The sequence below is a fragment of the Nelumbo lutea genome, chromosome 1 (genome assembly GCF_056320005.1).
Source record: "Nelumbo lutea isolate HS-2025 chromosome 1, American lotus-T2T, whole genome shotgun sequence".
Lineage (NCBI taxonomy): Eukaryota > Viridiplantae > Streptophyta > Magnoliopsida > Proteales > Nelumbonaceae > Nelumbo > Nelumbo lutea.
Window position 1 is genome coordinate 48,626,562 of NC_142684.1, and position 9,263 is coordinate 48,635,824.

The 9,263-nt window shown below is 39.7% G+C and overlaps 1 non-coding gene across 1 annotated transcript; it reads left to right on the top strand.

Moving 5' to 3' along the window:
- Window positions 1-8,114: 8,114 nt before the first annotated feature.
- On the top strand, window positions 8,115-8,221 carry LOC148874568 (small nucleolar RNA R71). Its single transcript, XR_016106133.1, has one exon. It is a non-coding gene; the product is annotated as a small nucleolar RNA R71 (small nucleolar RNA).
- The last annotated feature ends 1,042 nt before the right edge of the window (window positions 8,222-9,263 follow it).

The window sequence follows — 9,263 nt, forward strand, 5'->3', positions numbered from 1 at the left end:
CCGAATCTGTCAAAACCCAAAACATAAAAGTTGTGGGCCTTCCTTTTATCTTTCTAATGCTTATTGAATTGTCCAATTCGATGTCCGGAATTGAGAGTTAGGCCCAGATTACTGACTGTCGCCGAAACTGTGTAAAATCACCCGATTTGTCCTGTTTTCTTCCAATTGCCTTCTTTATTGCCCTAAATCGAAATACAAGAGTAATGAGTCCATTTAAGTGCTAAATAAACGTAAAAGAGTAAATATTAGGGGATAAAATTAGGGTTCATTTTGGTCTCATCACCCATCAATCTCCAAGGTCCAGGGCAATTCTGGAAATCTGGTCCAATTCATAGATTCAATTAATCCTACACTGTATGTGCCTAGGGTCTCACCCCAGTAGCTGAGACACGCCACCCCAACCGACTTGGTGGCACTACAGTGTCAGCCTTGTCAGGATAGGTCTCCCCCGACTGATCCACTGGCTGTGAACATTCTAAACTAACACGAGTCTCATGAAGTGTCCAGTTTAAGGGTATTACACAGAAACATACCACAGGAACATGAATCAAATATGCACTTTTATTCATTTAAATAAACTCATAAAGTACATCATTCTGATTGAAGCTAAGGGCATATGATGTGTGGCTCATTGTGACACTAGCAAGTGCACTAGCCGTTCAAGTAATAAAGTAGTGAGTGAAGTATCGTTCCCATGAGGATTTAGGAAACAATTACCAATACTAAATTGAACATTTCTTATCTGATCAACAAATAAATCAAAACTCTAATGAAAGCTAAGAAATCCTAAATTAAAATCTATCTAAATCATTGGTCCAATTGCCTTCAATTCAGGTTAGAAGAGTAAGCAGTAAATGTCAATCTCAGAATTCAGCAATCTATCAATTTGGATCATTCGAATGAATCATGATTGAGCCTTGGTTTGGTGAAACCCCAAGGTCATGAACAGCCTCTCTCAAGCGCATGTTCATCCTATGCATGAGTGACGGTTCTTCTATCTCTAGCAAGAATCTAATCCCCATGCATGCATTTCTTCAAACACTTCTAAGGCATCAATTCAAATCTGAATTGATCACCAACTGAATTGTGCAAGTTATCTCTAACCTTGCACTCAATTCAGTTCTTGAATAGTAGATCTGAATTCCTAGAGTCTCTCTCAAGCACTCTAGGAATTCCAAGCTGTAGATTAATTCGCCCAATCTGAAATTTGCAGATCTGAATTCTCTTTCAAGCAATTCAGATCTTGCAATCTCAGATCTGAGAATTCAGATCTGAGTTTTGAAGGTTAGTTGGTCGAATTGATCTGCAATCACACCCTTATTCAAGAAACTTCAAGTACAATGCATGATCATTTGAATGAATCAAAAAGAATTAGATTGTTGAACTGAAATTTTACAAGCTGAAATACATCAAGGAAGAATGGAAACAAGGAGAAAGAAGAAAGAACATATAACTAAGAAACTGAATTCAAATCAAAAGAGAATGAAACTACAAATGATTTATTACAAAAAATCTTTGAATCACAATCCCTCAATTCGAACTCACCTTCTTCTTCTAGCTTGCTTGTCTTGAACTTCCTTCAGCCCTTCTTCTTCTTCTTCCTTGCGCCTAGCCTTCTTCTCTTCTCTTCTCTCAAGGTGGCTGAACCTCTAAGAGTGGGAGAGCCTTTCTCTCAAGCAATTGAACAACTTTCTCCCCTCCTAGAGGCCTCCTTATATAGTTTTTCAAGGGGGCTCTTGCCCCTTCTTGAAGCCTCTAGAATGGGGTGTATTACACCCCTCATGAACCTTCTAGAGTGCACCCTCCTTCTCTTCAAGAAACTCCTAGAAGTTGCCGCCCCTAGCTCCCTTTGGGCTGCTATTTGGGCTACAACTTAGCTTGCTTTTGAGCTCATGTGGGCTACACTCTAGGCTGTTATTTGGGCTAAAAATGGGCCTTCCTTGCTGGGCCGAATTCTCCTCATAGCTAGGCTTTATTTTCTTGGGTTTTCTCAAGGAATTCACTTGCTCTTTTTGGGCCGAAGTGCTCTCTCTTGCTTCCATGACCGGGCTGGACTGAAATTGGTCTTTTTGAACATTCTTTTCTTGCTTTTTTCCTTCCTTTTCTTGGATTGATTATCCCTGAACTTATTCTTAGCATTAAGCTAAATTAAGGCAAAATTTAATAAAACCGGCATAAAAATCCATGCTAAAGTCCTCAAAAATTATAGATAAATTGTAAGTTCATCAAATACCCCCACACTTAAGCTTTTGCTTGTCCTCAAGCAAAGACATCAGCCATAAACTTAACATTCCCCCCTTCTGTTCTCACCATTTACCTGGTGAACTTTTTAAGATAGAAATGCATTGAGTAGTCGGGGAACTTTTGTAAGTGCTCAACTCTTATTCTTGTAAATTACCATTTAAGATATGTATCAGATCCGAGGAAAGGAGAATATGAATTTCATCATAGTCTAGCCTTCACTCCTAATTCATATATAAATCAGCTCCTTAATTATCAAGGTTAATAATCAAATTTCACTAAGTTTCACATCTGTAACTAAATCTCAATGAGAGTTCAACTTTAGAGTGCCCCTTTGAACCTCGGTTGTCACCACAATTACTTATTTCTAAGGGTGAGTGCATCTTATGCTCCATCTCACCCTTTTCTTTTTTTTTTTTTTTTTTTTTTTTTTTTTTTTTTTCGGTGTGAGTGCATTTTATGCTCCATCTCACACACTTGTCTCTCTCTTTTTTTTTTTTTTTTTTTTTTTTTTATGGTGTGAGTGCATCTTATGCTCCATCTCACACTGGTAACTTACTTGAGGTAGGACTCATGTTCTGAGCTGCTAGTTTTACTATTCAACTCAAAATAGCGGAGTCAATTTGGGCTTTTGTCCTTCTTTGCAATTATTGAACCTCAAGAATTAGCACTTCAGATGTGCACTAGCTCTCTTGACCATTAACCATAAAATCAAGGGCTTCCATACACATGAAGATAGTTAGGGCTAGTCATGCTGAAAGGCATATTCAGCTCCCCTTTTCTCCTGCATAAATCAAATTGGGTCATTTACAAGAATAAAAACTTAACAAGTACATCAGTCTCCCTCAACTCATTGAATTCCTTCTTAAAAAAAATCATCAAATAAATAGTAATGAACTTGAGGGGTTCCAGTCTTTTTTTTTTTTTTTTTTTTGTGATGTCATTGCTTGCATATGTGTGTTGGGGTGCATGAGGTGCATGGTTTCAACCCCCATACCCTAGCCTCGGGCTCACTCCCCCACACTTGAGATGAACATTGTCCTCAATGTTCGTAGTGTTAGGGAGTCACACTTGCTAGAGCAAACTGAAGAAAAGAAAATGATGAACTGAGTCCTTAAAGAATTGGAATTTTGAGAAAAAGATCTTTATTTTACTAACTAATATTCTAAAAAGATAAATGACAAAAAGATTCCTTAACTTGTTCATGAGCAAGCATAAGAGATTATTGGTTATCTAGATAAACAGTGGATGGAGGGGGTACAGTACTGCCCATTAAATATGGTTTCAGGCGCTGACCATTTACTTTAAACGTGCCCTGAACTGGGTGGGTGAGTTCTATAGCCCCATGGGGAAAAACCTGTGAAATGGTAAAGGGTCCAGACCACCTGGATCTCAGCTTACCTGGAAACAAGCGGAGACGGGAATTATATAACAATACCTGTTGGCCCACATAAAAGTCCCGTCTCAGCAAGTTCTTATCATGCCAGTTTTTTATTCTTTCTTTATAAACTTTGGCATTCTCATAGGTGGTAAGTCTGAATTCATCCAATTCATTCAATTGCAACCGCCTTTTAGCCCCTGTGGCCTGAATGTCAAAATTTAAGAATTTAAGAGCCCAATAGGCCTTGTGTTCCAATTCAACTGGTAAATGGCATGCTTTACCAAAGACCAATCTGTAGGGGGACATGCCAATAGGTGTCTTAAATGCAGTTCTGTATGCCCATAATGCATCATCTAATTTGATGGACCAATCTTTTCTGGTGGATGCTACGGTCTTTTCCAGAATTCTTTTGAGTTCCCTGTTAGCCAACTCCACTTGGCCACTGGTTTGAGGGTGATAAGGGGTAGCTAATTTATGTGTAATTCCATATTTCTGCATTAACCTCTCAAATTGGCTATTGCAGAAGTGAGTTCCCCTATCACTAATTATAGCTCGCGGAGTGCCAAATCGGGAGAATAGCTTCTTTAGGAAGTGTACTACCCTTCTTGAGTCATTTGTGGGTAAAGCCATGGCTTCTACCCATTTGGATACATAGTCAACTGCAACGAGGATGTACTTATTCCCAAAAGAATTCGGGAAAGGTCCCATGAAATCTATACCCCAAACATCAAAGATTTCACAGATTAAAATATTGGAAAGGGGCATTTCATTCCGTCGGGAAATGTTTCCCGATCTTTGGCATTTGTCACATGTGGACACATACCGATGGGCATCTTTGAAGAGTGTGGGCCAATAAAAACCTGATTGCAAAACCTTGGCTGCCGTGCGACTAGCTCCAAAATTACCTCCTGCTTCTTTATCATGGCAAAATTGGAGTACCGACTCCATCTCCTCCTCGGGGACACATCTCCTTATGATCTGATCTGCACACAATTTATACAAAAAGGGTTCCTCCCACAGATAGTATTTTACATCAGAAAAGAATTTCTTTTTCTGTTGATATGAAAGGTTAGGAGGAAGGACTTGTGCAGCTAGATAATTAGCAAAATCAGCATACCAAGGATATGAGTATTTCTGTATTGAGTACAACTGCTCATCCGGAAATTCTTCTCGAATGTTGCTGGTTATCTCCTCTTTTGAGCTTACCGTGTCCAACCGGGAGAGATGGTCAGCAGCCAGGTTTGCAGCACCCTTCAGGTCTCTAATCTCAATGTCAAACTCTTGCAATAAAAGGATCCACCTGATCAGTCTTGGTTTTGAGTTTTGCTTGGTAAGCAAGTGCCTTAATGCCGAGTGATCTGTGTGGACAACAACCTTGGATAATATCAGATATGAACGAAACTTATCAAGTGCAAATATTACTGCTAACAGCTCCTTTTCTGTGGTGGTGTAATTGAGTTGGGGTCCAGTCAAGGTTCTGCTAGCATAGTAAATTGGCTGAAAATGTTTGTTCATTCTTTGTCCTAAAACAGCTCCTATAGCAAAATCACTCGCATCACACATCAATTCAAATGGGAGGGTCCAATCTGGTGCTATCATGATAGGTGCATGGATCAATTTGTCTTTCAAGATGTTGAAAGCATGAAGACATTCAGTTGAAAATTCAAAAGGCACTTCTTTCTGAAGCAAGGTAGATAATGGCTTGGAAATTTTTGAGAAATCTTTAATAAACCTTCTATAGAATCCGACATGTCCTAAGAAACTTCTCAAAGAACGAATAGATGTTGGGGTTGGTAATTTTTCAATTGCCTCCACCTTGGCCTTGTCGACTTCTATACCTCTTTGAGAGATCTTGTGTCCAAGCACTATGCCTTCTTGCACCATAAAATGACATTTCTCCCAATTCAACACAAGATGTGTTTCTTTACATCTAGTAAGCACCTGTTCCAGATTATTCAAACATGCATCAAATGAAGAGCCAAAAACTGAAAAATCATCCATGAAGATCTCAATAAATTTTTCAACCATATCAGAAAATATAGACATCATACATCGCTGAAAGGTTGCTGGGGCATTGCATAACCCAAAGGGCATCCTTCGGTATGCAAAGGTTCCATATGGGCAAGTAAAAGTGGTCTTTTCTTGATCTTCTGGTGCAATTGGTATCTGGTTATACCCTGAATATCCATCCAAGAAACAATAATACTCATGCCCGGCTAGCCTCTCCAACATTTGATCCATAAATGGGAGAGGGAAATGGTCCTTCCGGGTGGCTTCATTTAATTTTCTATAGTCAATACACACACGCCATCCGGTAATGGTTCTAGTAGGGATGAGTTCATTTTTCTCATTTGGAACAACAGTCGTACCCCCTTTTTTGGGCACAACTTGCACAGGGCTTACCCAAGAACTATCAGAAATAGGATAAATGATCCCAGCATCTAACAACTTAATTATTTCAGCCTTTACCACTTCTTTCATGTTGGGATTCAGGCGCCTTTGGGGCTGAACGGAAGGCTTGCTGTCCTCTTCCATCAAAATTCTGTGAGTGCAGATTGATGGATTAATGCCTTTGATATCTTCTACCTTCCAAGCTATAGCATTTTTGTGTTCCCGCAGCACTCTTAATAATTTTTCTCTTTGTAAGGGATTCAGTGCTGCGGAAATTATCACGGGGAGATCTGATGGTTCCTCAAGGAAAGCATACTCTAAATGGGATGGTAATTGCTTCAGTTCAAGGGTGGGGGGTTCTTGGGGTGATGGCTTACCTGATGGTCCGGGCAATTTGCCTAAGTTCTCTAATTTAAGAAACCCCTTTCCCTTGAATTGAGGCTTATCATTCAGGTATGCTATCATGAGGTTTATTTTTTTATTTTCTGTTTCTTCAAGTTCTCCCTGCTGGAGGCAGAGTTCAAGAGGATCAGTTATTCTACTTACCTGGAAGCATTCATCAATTGTCAATTCAATGGCATCAATCATAAAACAAGAATCATCACTAGAGGGTGCATGTTTCATAGCATCAGACATTTTAAAAATTATCTCCTCATCTTGTATCCTAAGGCTGAGTTGTCCTTGTTGGACATCAATCATTGCTTTCCCGGTAGCCAGGAAAGGTCTCCCTAGGATAAGCGGGACCTCCACATCTTCTTGCATGTCTAACACAATGAAATCAACTGGAAAAATGAATTTGTCAACTTTAACTAACACATCTTCTATGATCCCCCTAGGATGTCTAATGGATCTATCAGCCAATTGTAATGCCACTCTAGTGGGTTGGGGTTCATTCAACCCCAATTTCTTGAAGATAGAATATGGCATTAAATTGATGCTAGCTCCCAGGTCACATAAAGCTTTTTCAATTTTTAAACTGCCAATGGTACAAGGAATAGTGAAACTCCCTGGATCTTTGAGTTTCTGAGGCAGCTTGTTCAGAAGGATAGCAGAACATTCCTCATTTAATGCAACTGTAGCCACATCTCCCAGTTTCCTTTTGTTTGCCAATAATTCCTTCAAAAACCTTGCATAGTGTGGCATCTGGGCTAAAGCATCAGCAAAAGGAATATTAATATGTAAACTTTTAAATATTTCAAGAAACTTACCAAATTCCTTCTCCAATTTTTTTTGCTTCAGCCTGTTAGGGAATGGAACTTGTGGTTGTTGGTGCATCCCTTGTTGTGCTTCTGGTTGTTCCGTCTTCTGTTGTCTGGTTCCAAGGCTTGTTTCTGCCTTGGGTTCAGCCCAATTCTTCTTTTCTACCTCAGGCAACTCTTTTCCACTTCTTAAGGTAATAGCTTGCACCTGCTCTCGTGGATTCACTTCAGTGTTGCTTGGAAGAGTTCCCGGTAGTCTGGAAGAGATTAATTGTGCCAATTGCCCCACTTGGTTTTCCAGGTTTTTGATTGAGGCTTCCTGGTTCTGGAACCTAGTTTCTGCACCTGCTATAAATTTTGTCATCAGTTCCTCCAAATTGGATTTCGGTTCAGGCTGATGATAAGTCTGGTGGAACGGCTTGGAAATATGCTGATTTGGCCAGGACTGGTTTGAATGTCCCCTCCATCCTGGATGAAAAGTATGGTGACTCTGGTAACCCTGCTGTCTTGACGAATTGCTGACATAGTCAACTTGTTCAGTAGATGGTCTGAACTGATTGCCAACTTGGCAGTCTGTACTGATGTGGCCTCCCCCACACAATTCACAATTAAGAGGCTGCACATGCATGGCAGCTATCTGCATTTCATCTATTTTTTTACTGAGTGCTCCTATTTGTGCAGCTAGTGCTGTATAAGTGTCAACATTATGCAAGCCTTGCTGCTTCCTAGTTTGAGTCCTTTCCGAATGCCATTGATAATTGTTGGCTGCCATTTCCTCAATAAGTGCATGGGCAACCTCAGGAGTTTTATTATTTATGGATCCTCCGGCTGCAGCATCTAATATGGTCTTATTTGAGTCAGTAAGACCATTATAGAAAGTCTGCACTTGCAGCCAAATGGGGAGGCCATGGTGAGGAACTCTCCTTAACAGCTCCTTGTATCGTTCCCATGACTCATATAAAGATTCCCCCTCTTGCTGGAAAAAAGTAGTGATGTCATTCCTCATTTTAGCAGTTTTAGAAGGGGGAAAATATTTAGAGAGAAAACGGCTGGCCATTTCGTCCCATGTGGCTATAGATCCTGCCGGTAATGAGTTCAACCAAGCTTTGGCTTTATCCTTCAAAGAAAATGGGAATAACCTCAGCCGGATGGCATCATCACTTACCCCATTGTGTTTGAAGGTGTCACAGATTTCCAAGAAGTTAGCAATATGGGCATTCGGATCCTCATGGGCCATACCACAAAACTGAACCGTATTTTGTATCATTTGGATTATGGCCGGTTTAATTTCGAAGTTATTGGCAGCAATAGTTGGCCTGATAATGCTGGAGACAGTCCCGGTGAGGGTAGGCTTGGCATAATCCATCATAGTTCTTTGTTCAGCCATTTCTTGTGCTTCTTGTCTGACTTGCTTAGCAACTCTTAAACGGACACGGAGAGTCCGTTCAATCTCTGGGTCGTAAAGGATCTCTTCCAGTTCAGGTCTGCTTGTCATAAACTGTTAAAGTTAAAGCAATAAAAATGCCAATATTCACAAAAGAAAATAAATAACTAATCCTATCACACTGAAAATGTAAAGTGAAGTATTGGAATACAAAACCTACATCCTATCATGAATAAATGAAGCCGATTATACTAAAAGCAGATTTAAACCAATCATCTTATTCAAGGTTCCTTTATCTACATCCATCGATTGCAACATCTGAATTCAGACCCAATTTAGATCTGAGTTCAGATCTACAAGTCTTTGGTATTGTTAGTCTAGAGAAATTAATAAATAATAATTCAGATCTGAGCTGGATATCTCATACACACTCATTGGTATACACTACAATATACATCCATTAAGGTTGGAATCAATTCTGTGATGCTTTAGGGCTGAAATCAGATCTGATCTAAAAAAAAAAAAAAAAAAAATTTAAAAGGATCTGAAATAAACTAAAACCAGTCCTGAGTTAGGCTTGGGTTAAAAACTCTACAATTGAAGCTCAAACCTGTATAGCTGATGCATATCAAACACTTGCTAAGACCTGAAAATTGGGTCTGCAATG